At 40.9% G+C, this 13,262-nt stretch overlaps 1 protein-coding gene across 3 annotated transcripts in view; it reads right to left on the minus strand.

Moving 5' to 3' along the window:
- Positions 1-13,262, minus strand: part of USP22 (ubiquitin specific peptidase 22) — a 97,048-nt gene that overhangs the window by 25,366 nt on the left and 58,420 nt on the right. The gene's annotated exons all lie outside the window — the stretch shown is intronic.

Here is a 13,262-nt window from a genome sequence, read left to right on the forward strand (position 1 = left end):
GTCACGAAGCCAGAATAAGGTTTTTATAGTATTATAATGCAGTAATCATCTTTCTAAGACAGGCAGCAAAGGGAACAGCCCTGACAAACAGAGTCAGGCTGTGACATCCAATGCAGACTCAGAAGATTTATTTTTTTTTTTGTATTAAACCCAAGATTGGAACAAAACCACCTTAAAAGAGAAAACTCTGAACAACACTAATTCCACACTCGTTATAGGTAAATTAAACATTAATCTACAGCAGACATCAAAAAATTCAAGTTGGCATAAGAGGATTCATCACACCTTAAGTCAATGCTCAGTAATGCCCAGAGATGATTTCTTGTGCTTGGAAACCAAGATGCTTAAAGGAAAGCTCTTTTGTTGCACAACAGAAGAGAGGTTAGGAGTGGGGAAAGCTTTTCAGTCATTTGCAAAGTCTAAGTGAGAAGAAAAACATGCTCAAATCCTTGAGTATTCTTCCAAAATGTTAACATTATACCATATAGGAGTGCTAAACAAGAGCATCAGGTGGACAAGAATGCTTATTTTTAATCAAAAACTTACTTTGAAATGAGATAAAATGCACCGATAGATACAATTCTGGTATTGATTTAAAATTAACATAGTCCTCTCCTGCAATATAAATAGGATTACTACAGAAACATTGAAAAAAAAAAAACAGGATTACTTGACAGAGAACGAAGAATTTCCTTGTCGTTCCAAGAGGGGAAAAAAAAAATTATCGGCTGGCAGTGCTGTGGTAATTAGAACTAGTGCAGTTCCCTTGCAGTACAGCAGATAGTGCTCAAAGGGCTCTTTAGCATCCTGCAGCAGGAGGAGGTGTGGTCCAGTTGCTACGTTACCGAGGAGAATCAGCCCTACATCAGCTTGAACTGCTCACTGAGCTGAAGGCACGGACACAGAGCACTCCTAAATTTTTTTTCCTGCTCTAATGCAACATCGACCTCCTCCCCACAGCTTCCTGCTCCTTCTGTTTACTCTCAGGACAAAGTTTCTCATTATATTACAGTGACTTCTACTGGGCAGCAGCTTATTGCAATTATTTGCTTTATTTTCATGCTGGGAGGCAATAAGTGTGTGCACAACATTAGCAGAGTGTTAAATAGTTAATTTGTTGGAGCAGCTTGAAATATGGTGTGAGGCTTCAGCTTGGTACACAATCCTATTTCAGTGCCCAGTCTGGTCTCTGCAAACAACGTCTCAACGGGAGGGTGTTCGTGCTGTGCGAGTGGAGAAACGTTTGCTTGGTACCTCTTGCCTACCTCTCCCCTGGTTTTTTTTGCCATTTAAAATTGAGTGGTTTTATTTAAATCACAGGCTGTGCACACAGAAGGCTGGAAGGCTCCCTCACATGCAGGGTATTTCGGGAAGCAGAAGAGTCTCTCCCTATTTCTCCCTCTGGTTAGAACCAGATTTCCAAGTCAGCCTGTTCAGCACAGAAAACTAGTGGAAAACCAGCAGTAAATCTAGAGATTCACCCTAGAACTTTTCTTTTTGGTAGCTAATAGAGCAGTCACAAAAGCAAACACATAAAGGCAGCTTTTTGGAATCATTTATTAAGCATCATTTATTACATGCCTGTGGCTGGACCGCCTTTCCCTGTGACCACAAGAATCAAATCTTCCTCAAAGTTGCCACCAGAAGACAAGTTACAGGTGTCAAACTCAGAAGGCTCTTGGATTACTCTACTTGCTTGGTGTCAGTTTTTCATGGATCTAAATGGAGTGATTCATGTGCTATGACTTCACTTGAGTGAACCGAGACAAAGCAACCTGCAAAACAGACAAGGCTGAAACGTGAATACTCCAAACCCTCATAAAAATCAGAAAGTGGTGATTTGTAGCAAAACATGAGAACTTACTTGGTTGAAATGGGAAAAAGTAAAAGGAGCACACATCAATCTTATCCTTGTGGGAGCAATGACTGCAGCTGCTATACTGTCTCAAACTGATGTTTGAAATAAAACAGGTACAAGGCACTGAACTACAGCCCAAGTACTGAGTAACTAATTGCAGCACGTTGGAAAATATCAAAATTTGATGTACTTAAACTAAAAGAGCTGACAGAACTCAGAACAACACATCCTGCTGTGCTTAACTTTTATGGGAAAAAATGAGTTTTACTGGAAAGAAAACAGCTAAAAATTTAAGCCTATACAGCATTCTGGTCAATAATACATTAAGAATTGAAAAGATTTGTGCCTGCCACACCTATTCCCTGCCCATTAATAAAGCCTGGCAATGTTCAGCTGCAATAGTCAAGCATTGCAACATGTGGGTCATAAATCAACAGAAAAAAAATATGCCAAAACCTCACATGCAGCAGTTCATTTCTGCCAGCACCAGCAGTGGTCTCCAGCAGCATCTAATCAGTGGACAGTATTTGCAGAGAGGAGTGACTGTCTAGGAATTGCCAACAGGATCCAACCTCTAGTAATAATAAAGCTCTGGTATTTTGCAAAGTTCTGCTGTGCTTCATAGCATTATCTTTATTTCTGCTTCTTACAAACTGCTTCTGAAATGAGCAAAAGGAATCAGTGAGATTCTTAAAATATTCCACACGCAGATGTGTGTCCTTGTGATAAGCAGCTAACAGAAAAGCAGTTTTACCTCTGAACCTTGCTGATGTAAATGTAAATATTGGAATAAATTAAGTTTCCTTTAATCATAACACATGGAGTACAACCACTGCTCTTGTTCTGTCACAAGCTGGGCTGGCAGGGCTTAAGCACACAAGCAAGAAATCTACTTCTGCAATGCCTTGAGCACAGGGGAATCCACCTGGGAAATTCTTCGTACATTTAGTCTCAAGACTGGGTTCTAGGCAGCTGGCTTACCTTGGTCAGCTTCAGTTCTTCCATCTTCTTCCAGTAATGGTTCTGTTTTTCCCAGTGCTCAAAGGAAGAGATCTGCAGGACTGGGTAACAAGGCTTGTTGGGACACGGGGAGATCCAGAACACTGGTTCTGCCAGTCCACCCACGCAGGAGAGATGAAAAATCCAAGACAAGATAAGGAAATTCCACTTCTCTGTGAAATGCAACTGTACAGCTATTAAAGGTGGGGAAGCAGGGAAATGAGAGGACCACACATGAATACAAAATACAGTAAACCCAATCTTGCCCTCTTGGGAGAGGTTCTGTTTGTCTCTAAGCCCAGGCTTCATGCTGGGGTAAGAAAGACACCAAACAAACCAGTCTGAACAAATGTTACCCCACAGAAACCTGTGATTGATTTGAACGAAGGTTCTGGAAGAAAGCACATTGGTCACTGTATAATTCACCTTGGTGAGACAATCAGGAGATCATTCAGATGCACTGAAGAACAGCCAGTTTGAGATCCTTTATACGTTAAGGACAGGTTGGCAACACCTTACAGCAATTTTTTTCTCCTACCCCCAGTCCTCCCAGTCCCCCATCTGGTGTTGATGTTTCCCTGCAGCTCCATCAGACAGCATCACAAGTCAGTGCAAGCTGAGGAAGAGCTCACTGAAATATTTAGAGAGAGTTCAACATAACCCTTGGAAGCAAACAGTGTAGCAGAGCAATGATGATTTCTGGAATAATTTTGGGTTTTCATCCTATGTTCATCCAACAGGAATTGGCAACACCATCTAAGAGCATCTTTCTGAAAATGTATTTCAAGAGAGAACTGCCCTACTTCCTAGCACCTAAAACTAAGCCCAAATTCTCCCTCAGCTCTCAAGTTTCAGGTGCAGAACACACCAGACATGACCAGAATGGATCTGTTACAAACACTGGCCCAGTCAGAACAACACACTTCTGTTCCACCTGCACACCAGGAGCAGCAGTTTGCTAATGGGGTTAGTGACAGCAATTATTCTGAAAAGATAATCCCTTTTGAAATAATAATACAAAAATACTCATTTCAGAAAGCAGCAGTATGCAGATATGTGAAATTACAAGTCCACACAGGAAAATGTATCACATTCCGTGACACCAGTGATCACATGAGATCAAAAAACCCCCAACCATGCAGTTTTGGGGAATTTATTTCCACACAACCTCAGCTGAGCATCCTTTCTCAGAGGCTAAAACCCACAGTAACTGCAGAAGTGGGAATGATGAGTTAAATGTACTAGAACAGTTTTTTTCAGAGATTTTTTACAGAACATTTTTTACAAACTACATGATAACACACTGAGGTATGAAATTATTTTGACAACAGTTTAAGAAAAAGCTACAGAAATTTTTGCCACAGCCAAATTAAATGAAAACATTTCAACCACGTGATCTTAAAAACTAACTGAACAATTCAACGTTATCTACCTCCAGCAAACACAGAACACGCAATCTACCATAAAAATGAAAATGATCCAGAAGGGGGAAGGAAAAACTCCTCACTAAACAAGAAAAGGGAGTAGGAAGGGAAAATAAATATGTGGCTTTGGAAGACTAGACTAAAACAATTCAGTTAAATGAATGAAAAAGATGCGGTGAGATCAGATACATAAAAATAATGAATGAGCCACAAGTGCTCCAGGAGCTTCCACAACAGCAAACCCAGTGACATTAAAGAACAGCATGAAGGTGACAAGACCATCCCCCCAGAGCAGTGCTGAGCAACAAGATCAGGACACCAAGGATGCAGCTCCAGGCTTCCTGCCATTGCATCTCCTTGTTGCCCTGACCCTCTCTCATCTCGCAGGCTTATCACTTCCACTTCCCACTGACACCCCCTTCCCAAGTCCCCAAGGGCATCCTGCTCTGTCCTGCAGTGGATCAGCACAAGGAGGTTACAACCATACTGCTTATACCAGCCCCTTCCTTGGGATTTAAGGAATCTTAAATTAGCAGATAAGCTGAGAGGCAACTGCTTGAAAAAATGTCCTCCAAACTAATTCATTGATTCACATTGGTAAAGCAGTAAATCATTTTTCAACAGAGTAGTTTTGACAGCAAGAGTAAAGAAGGGATTACATGACAGATCAAAGAAATTAAGATGAACACTCAGGGCAATAATCCTTCCTCTTTGAGTTACTGCTGAACCAGGTGAAAATGTGCTCAAGTTCCCCTGTCTTTATTCTTCTGACTTGACTCTTCTTCAGCTATTCAGGGCTGCCAGGTCAGTCACTGCTGTTTGAATCACTGCAAATCCCTTCTGAAACAAGCCCCCTTTCCTGAGCTGTAGCTCCCACCCACCCACCTCCCACCCCCAAGCTATTCCATCACCAACAGGCACAACCTGGAGAGTTCCACTCACTCTTCTGCCCTTCCTGACTTTTAAGTGAAGTCAGAACAGAGTTCTAGAGCAGCATTTTTTAGCTTATAAGAAGAGATTTGTGATAAATTTTCAATTTTTCTTTATATCTTATCTTGTATGTATCTTATATATTAATATAAATATTTCGCTATCATTCCATTACCTAAAAATACCTATTAAATATCCTGTTTGTGTGTGTGTGCATCAAGATTCACAGACCACTGAATCCTGAAGTTTTGGGAGGATGACAGTGGACATTGAATTTAGGTAATATTGTTATACAAATATGGATTTCTTTTTTCTGTTTTCACAAATATTTTCATTTGGCACTGACAGGAGTCAAATAAAAGCCAGCCCCTTCCATTCAGAAGCCCTGATAATAAAACTGATAATAAACACTGAGAACAGAACCAGCCAGCATAAGACTATGAGGAACCACTCCTGTTAACAGAGAGAAAATAAATTATAGGACTATTTTAGACACACTGCATTATGCACTGCACCAAAACCTAGGAGTTTAGCAACCCCTACATAGCAGAAAGGCAATGACATCAGAAAGGGCTTTCTAGAAGAAAAAAAAAATCACAGAAAATAAATATTTGCATTCTAAATGAAATCCCATCTTTAACTTTCCAATTTCTAGCATAAGGACTCTGGATCACTGAATTTTTTTTTCCATTACTACTGAAGTAACAGATTGCTCAACAGCAAAAAATTTGCTTATGTGTACAAAAGGAAATTGTCCTCGAGTTTGTTTCCAGTTGTAATCCTGGAGTCCAGAAGCTGCTACACAGGAGGGAAGAATATGGCACATAAACAGCAAAATCATTAACTATGGAAAGAAACAGAATATATAGTCATTATTCCTCCTGTATGTATCATCAGCACCAGAAGACAAGGACTATTTATATGGATGAATCATCAAAACTCAAAGTTCTCACTCTTGGTATGTCACTGCTGTGCAGAGTAAGTGGAATTCATCCTCATTACTGACCTGTTTAACTATTAACACAACTTTACCCTGAGGCAAACACGGGTTGGTCAGTCCATTCAAAGAAATGACTCAGCACAATTTGCTTTAGAGCTGGTAAGTGACAACTCAAACCAAACCAAAACAAAAAAATCTAACCAAAACAAACAGAAAAGGGGAAATATAGTCCATGCACTGAATGCACACTGGAACCTTAACTAGATGCTTGTTTTTCTTAAGGTACTCACTCCTGAGCAACAACAGTGGGTTTTGCTTTTTCTAAAAGAGAGTTAATCCCCCACCCTTCAGATTTTAAGGTGGTTCAAAAAATTCCAAAACAACACAGCAGTTCACATTTCCCAGTTTTGCTGTCTGTAAGAAAAATCTCACTTTAAGTGTTTTGACTTAAATCCAACACTTAAAAGCATGTTTAAGTACTTTATTCAGGTTCACATGGAAACTTGAAGTCTTTTTTTTTGGTAGTTTCTGGCATATTTGTGTGCAGCTGAGCAGTTCTGGAGTGACCTCAGCATTCACAGGAGACTTTCCAAATTTATCCTTTATGTTGTGTTAGGATTGCCATTCAAAAGTCAATGATTTTGTTCTTTTTCTCCATTAAAATTTATTCATAAATCCATGAAAAGTTACCACTAAGCAAGAACCCACCTACATTAGCTTGTCAGGATAAATGCACAAGGATGTTTGTAGCAGTTCAGCAGCAGAGATGAACACATTTTTCTAGCATGTCTGTGAGGAGGATCTAGTTCATCCACACCACAATGAAAACAACAGCACTTACTGAGACACCAATAATGTTTTTCCAGCATTTAGTTTGTCCCCACCCCTCTTAGTTAACAGGGAATTGATTGTATTCGCTATTTTTATTCAATAGCTCGGTGACATCACACAACATACACTTAGAGAAGGGACAAACCACATCAAGACAGTGCAAATGTAATTGGAAGACAAAACAATAATTCAAAAGTAACTTGTTAAAGGGAGAAACTATCTGAAATCAATTAAATTCAATAAGAACAATTGTGAAGTAGGAAACAAGAAAAACTGAGTGGACAAACACAACAAAAAGAGCAATGGCTACAGCAACTCAGCCTAGACAACTTGATCTTGAGCTGTAGTTCAGAGACAAACAGCATTTTGAAACTTAACAGGAATAGGAGAAAGCCTGGAGGTCATTATTCTGCTCTGGTGACAGGTAAACCTCAGCTGGATGATGTCTGGAATTGAGCACCCATTTTAAAAAGAAATCTATGCAAACTGGTGAGAAATCAAGAAAATGAACAAAAATTTGCATGGAGTTAATATCTGAGACTGGAGAAACAACCGAAGAACCCACTGGTTGAGTTAATTAATTAAAACCAGATAATGCTGGTGGAGGAACAGCCAGGCTGACAAATTTCAAGTATTTTACAGGCCATAGCAAAGAGGACTGTAATTAACTCTTGTGACCTACCAAAGCTATAATAAAAAAAGACTGAGCTCACAAGAAGTAAAATTTAATTAGATATTAAATATAATTGTCTCACAGTTAGAAAACATTGCAATAAGGGAGTTTGGGACTCCCAGTTGTTGGAGTGGTTCCAAAGGCAGCTCCCCTGACTCAGGGGAGGTGTGTAACACCCCTTCCACTTTTTCACCCCGTGACTGCTCACACCTTCAGACCAGTATTACTGACCCAAACCACATGGACCAGCTCAGACAAGAGCAGGAAGGTGAGGGCATTTCCACACGACAGCCAAGCCCATCTGATGCCAACTCCACAGTGTAACAGTTCACTCTGCCTGTCTGAGAGAAAAAGCAGTCTCACCTTGGGGGGATGAGCTCACTGCTTGCACAGAGCGATGAGTCTCTGACCCTCTGAGCAGGTTCACACAGCTCACCATGGGTCAGGACAGACAGACAGTGACAGAACTGCAGGAACTCTCAGCCTCTCTCAAAAACTAACCCCCCTCCTCCCCTGTCCTGTAACAAACTCCCAGAGCGGGCAGGTACCCAAAAGCCACAGGCTGGGCAGTGAAACAGGACTGGCCCTAATGCCTGTATCCCTATTCCTACCACATGGCTCTGGAAACCAAAATTACCCACCCTGCTGCCACTTGGGATGGAGAACAGGTAACATCTGCTGCCACAATGAGGGCTGCTAACTCTTCTAAATGTCATTTTTAGGCTACATAAGGATTCTGTATGAGCTTTTGCATTTGTGGCTCAATGCATCATTCACTCCATTGAGTAATGCAAAAAAAAGTCACAGGATAATGCTGAGGGATTGCCTGGATCTGGTATTTCAGTTCATTTCCTTTGTGTCACACCTGCCAGTGTGTGTCAAGAAAAATTTCAGTTTGCAGCTCTCAAGTGTGTTATAAATCAATTCTGGAGGAGCTCAGCAGGGCCCCTGTGTTGTGTTGCACCTTCAGTTAAAACCAACTGCCTAACACTGGACCAAGGGTTCAGCATAGGAAATCCAAGTTTGTAGCTTATTTAAACAAAGAACTTCTAGTAATGACATAGAAATAACCAGCAACGAATGGAAATGAGACTCAAGAAAGGCCTAATTTTACCAGATTTAGGAGGAAAATGACATCTCTAAGCAATGAGTACCAAAGGTGGCTTTACTACAGATCCTTCCACAGAGCAACAGCTGCGCCTTTCCACACATCCTACTTGGACACACATTGTTGGAAGAACCTAAGGGAGAGTGACATCCTTTGAGCAAACAGATCAAATAAGTTATCCAGAGTATGATCAAACAGAAAAAGTGTATCATTTTATACTATTATTGCACAGATGAAACAAACCCCCAAGCCAGACGACTCCTGAGTGCACACAGTGTGCCAGACGCACAAAGTACTCTCTATACTCTACTTACAGCATGTACATCTCTGAGCCAATTCCCAAACTAATGATGCCAAAACAGGAGCCATTCCAAGCCCAGAGGAGTTTCCATTCTTTGCCTTAGGGCACAGTTGTTTATGATTTCATTTACCTGTGGATGCTGTGTGTGTTCAGTGATGTGCAAGCACCGTGTCCCCCTGATTCCTGGGGGAGAACTGACCAGTTAGGCTCATTTTTATTTCTTTTTCTCCATGCTCAGAGCACTTCAAACAAGGCAAGTGATCTCCTAGAACGGGTTGGGCACAGTAAACCAAGCTGTGAGGTTACAGCTTCTCATTACTTTGCAGTGGCTGCACACTTGGGTTAAGACCAAGCACACAGATCAGGCAGGAGCACTTGATGTCCTTTAAGTTCTCCTCCCTCTGATTTGGTGGTAATTGGCTCCTTTGTGCACACCCTCAGCCTGGTAAAATGAGTCAGCATTCCTAAAATATCTGGCAATACAAACAAACAAACCTCTTAAGGTTAATTTTTCATATGGCCCATGTAAATAGAGGATCTGTTTCAAGCAATACAAGGGACTACAAGTGTCTCTTCCCTCTGAATTTGAATTAAAAAACATGCTTCCAAAACAAAAGTGAGGGGTTTTGACCAAACCACTGAAAAGTACGTTGAATCTTCTACTAAAATCACAGGAAACAGTTATAGAAGATCTTGAGAGGTCACCTGGTCTAACCATCTACCTCAAAGCAAAATTAACACTACCTATATTATTCCTGACAAATGTTTCCCTGAATTGTTCTTAAAACTCTTCAGTGATGAGATCCTGCAATATTCCCTGATGCTCTTCTATTCTGAAGTGTTCCAGACTCATCTACGTAAACAAAGTAAGGCAGAGTTTAAGAACTGCAACAATATCAATACTGAATATACACAGACACAATAAAATCTACAGATAAGCTCCTCTACTAGCAATGTCAGACTTCTGAATTACAATAAATATAATACTTCAAACAGCAATAGCTTTACAAAAGCTCCTAAAATGAGTATCTTGCAGAAGATCCTGGGGTATCACTGGTTTTCTCTATCTATATGAATTTACTGTCTCCCACAGCAAGTTTAAGTTTAAAATAAATGTGGGGGAGAGGGAATGGGGAGTTAAAGCAGGATCTCTGCATAGTGCAAGAATAGTTTAGAACATTTTGGTAAGTCACTCACCTCGCAAGAAAAGGGCCCAGGAGTACTCTGCAAATAAAGGCCTTTTTTCTTCAAGAGTATGAAAAGTGTCAGGTTTTATATCTGTAATTTCACATTTCAGGATTTTTACTGACCATCTGCATTGCTAAATTGTTTTTCTCTCTCAAGTGTCTCAAGAAGAAACCAATGCAGCATGTTCTCAAAGCCAGAGCTACACAGCATGTAATCATCCACAGCAAGCATTTCTCTTTTTGATTCTCTCAGCTGAAATGAGAAAGGCTGAAAAAGACATTAAGTTCTGCAGCAGAACTTGTACCAAATTTCTCTGAATTGGTATCTTGGCGTATCAAGACCCACTGAAGAAATTTTGCCTGTTGTGCTTCAACCAGCTGCAACTCTGTCAGGAAATCTGAGCAGTGAGTGAACACTGAGGAATGCACACACACAGTCTGGAGCTCAAGTTTTCAGAACAAGCAAGAGAAGAAAACATCTTTTATATATGGCACTGGACATGATCACATCTATTATTAAATATCAAAGCATTATCTGATCCCTGTAACATATAAGGATCAATTGGCTGGAGGAGAAAGACAGAATCACAGAATCCTGGAATGGTTTGGGTTGGAAAGGACCTTAAAGATCACCTGGTTCCAACCCTACCATGGGCAGGGACCCCTTCAACTAGAGATGTGGAAACATGTCAGCCACATCAAGAGCTTGGGAAACAGAAAGGCACCTATTTCTGCACGGCAGAAAACACAACATGAGATCTCACATACAACTGTATGCACTGCACAAAATGCCTTAATTACCAGTGAAACCAGAGCCCTCACAACTGTGGTGCTAATCAACCACTCAGATACACAGAGCTGAATGAATTTCAAGCTGAATAAAGTTATGGAGAAGCTCCTAAAGCAACCAGGCAACCAAATCAGGAGCTGCCCTCTCTCACACACCCTACACAAAGCAAAGTTCAAGACATTAAAGTCCTAAGAACCAGAGCATGAAACTAATGATTAATCTCATAACTGCTGGAAGGTCAGAGAGAACAGACATAAGACACCCAACATCAAAAAAAATACCAGTAGCAGGCAAAGAACAGCAACTGTGCTTGTCAAAGCGCCTGAATGATCGATCTGGAGCATTGTGACACCGGCCTTTAAAAGCCAGTTAACCTGCAGACCCCTTCAAGGTGTTTTCAAATGGCAAAGAAGCACCTTTATACAAAATAAAACACTTCAAAAGGTGGCACGGAATAAAATATTCTCTTTTCCCTCCCCCAAAGCAGCCAAACTTAAAAGCTCAGCGAGCTCTTGCGTGCTCTGCACAGAAGCACAAGCCTTGCAGCGAGAGCCCTGTGCAGATGGCACCCGTAAGGAACAAGAGGTACTCCCACCAAACTGACAAAATAAAATTTCACACCCGCTGCCGTCCTTTCCCCCCAGTATCACACCATATGCTGCCGACAAGTTTTCCCCCTTCCTCAAAACAGATTTCACAAATTAATAACTTAAGGAGCAGGCTAACCGCCAATGAAATTAAATGCATCCAAATATATTAATATGCACAAATTATTGTTGATGAACTGGCACGGAGCTCGTCCAACAATCCACAACACACAAACCATGCCACATGCTGTTTATGCATATTCCTGCTTTCAGTATATACTGTATCTACCTTCTGTCCACACAAACCCAACTCTGGAAGCAGATAGGAAAGAGCAGAATGGAAGGTCAGAGTAAATATAATCCAAAAGTGATCCACAAAAGAACAAAACTGAGATGGGGATGACTGGCCTTGTTGAAAATGCCACGCTTGCTGTGGTGACACCGAGTTAATCAGGTTAAAATACAGTGGTTAATCAAAGTTTCTTTAGGATTGTTGCCCAGAGAAGCTGTGGCTGCCTCATCCCTGGAAGTGTTCAAGGCCAGGTTGGACGGGGCTTGGAGCAACCTGAGATAGGGGAAGGTGCCTGTGGCAGGGGTTGGAATGAGATGAGCTTTAAGGCCCCTTCCAAACCAAACCAATCCATGAGTCTACGGTTTTTTAACAGAAGAAAAACCTTCTCACGCTCAGGACGCGCCTCTGTCTGCAACAAGATGACAGGCACATGTTAAACTATAATCAGTGCAGCCACAAAGGCTAATTCTGAACTTCCTTATCTGGCTCTTGATTTAGAGATTATGAAAGTAACTGCATTGGCTGCACCACTGTACAATGAAAACATCCCCTCCAATTCAAGAAAGGTTCTGTGTTTTGGAGGATCCCCACATGACATGGACAAAAAGAGCAACATCCTATTGCTTGCCATGGTGTGGTCAAGAGAAAAGGTGACAGAGCTGCCAAGCTCAGGGTTTGCTGCTGAAGGAGGGCAAGGTCTGCATTTTGTTCCAGCACATGCAGGAAGCTGAGTGCTTTTAGCACCTCTGCTTTCCTGTGAGCACCCACTGCTTATTTTTTAAGTTACAGACTAATTTAAAGAAATGCCCTGATATGTTTTCTTTGGTTTGAAACAACCAAAACCTAAATAAGGTATTTTGCTCAGAGGCCCAGAATAAATTCTGGCTATTGCTGTTGGGTTTTCCTTGATTAAAAATCTCCCATTTCCATAAAAACCTGTTCAAGCAGAAGCTGACAAAGTCACTGACACCAACTGCCTTTTCCATTAAAAGGCCACTTTTCTCACTATATACTGAAGTTATATAATGACTTAGTGAAGAAAGCACAGCACAGGAAAAAAATTACCACTGGAGAAAGAACTAAATCAAATAATTGAGTCAGCAAACATTTTAGACATGAAATCAGCATCTACGAGGAAAAAAAGGGCTTTTTTTTTTGGTGCTTTTATCCAACTGGATCCAAGTGATGAAATTTCACCTGAAGAAATACAGAACACAATTTAGGAAAGTCAAATTGAAACACAGTCTGTAAAATAAAAAAGATGTGTCTGGTTCAGTAACAACCATGGATCCACTTCTTAGAAGTCCAGAGGAGGAAAATCGGGTTTGAATTAGAAGTCTGG

The sequence above is a fragment of the Pipra filicauda genome, unplaced genomic scaffold, assembly GCF_003945595.2.
Source record: "Pipra filicauda isolate LSUMZ 115617 unplaced genomic scaffold, ASM394559v2 scaffold226_size1812527_pilon, whole genome shotgun sequence".
Taxonomy (NCBI): domain Eukaryota; kingdom Metazoa; phylum Chordata; class Aves; order Passeriformes; family Pipridae; genus Pipra; species Pipra filicauda.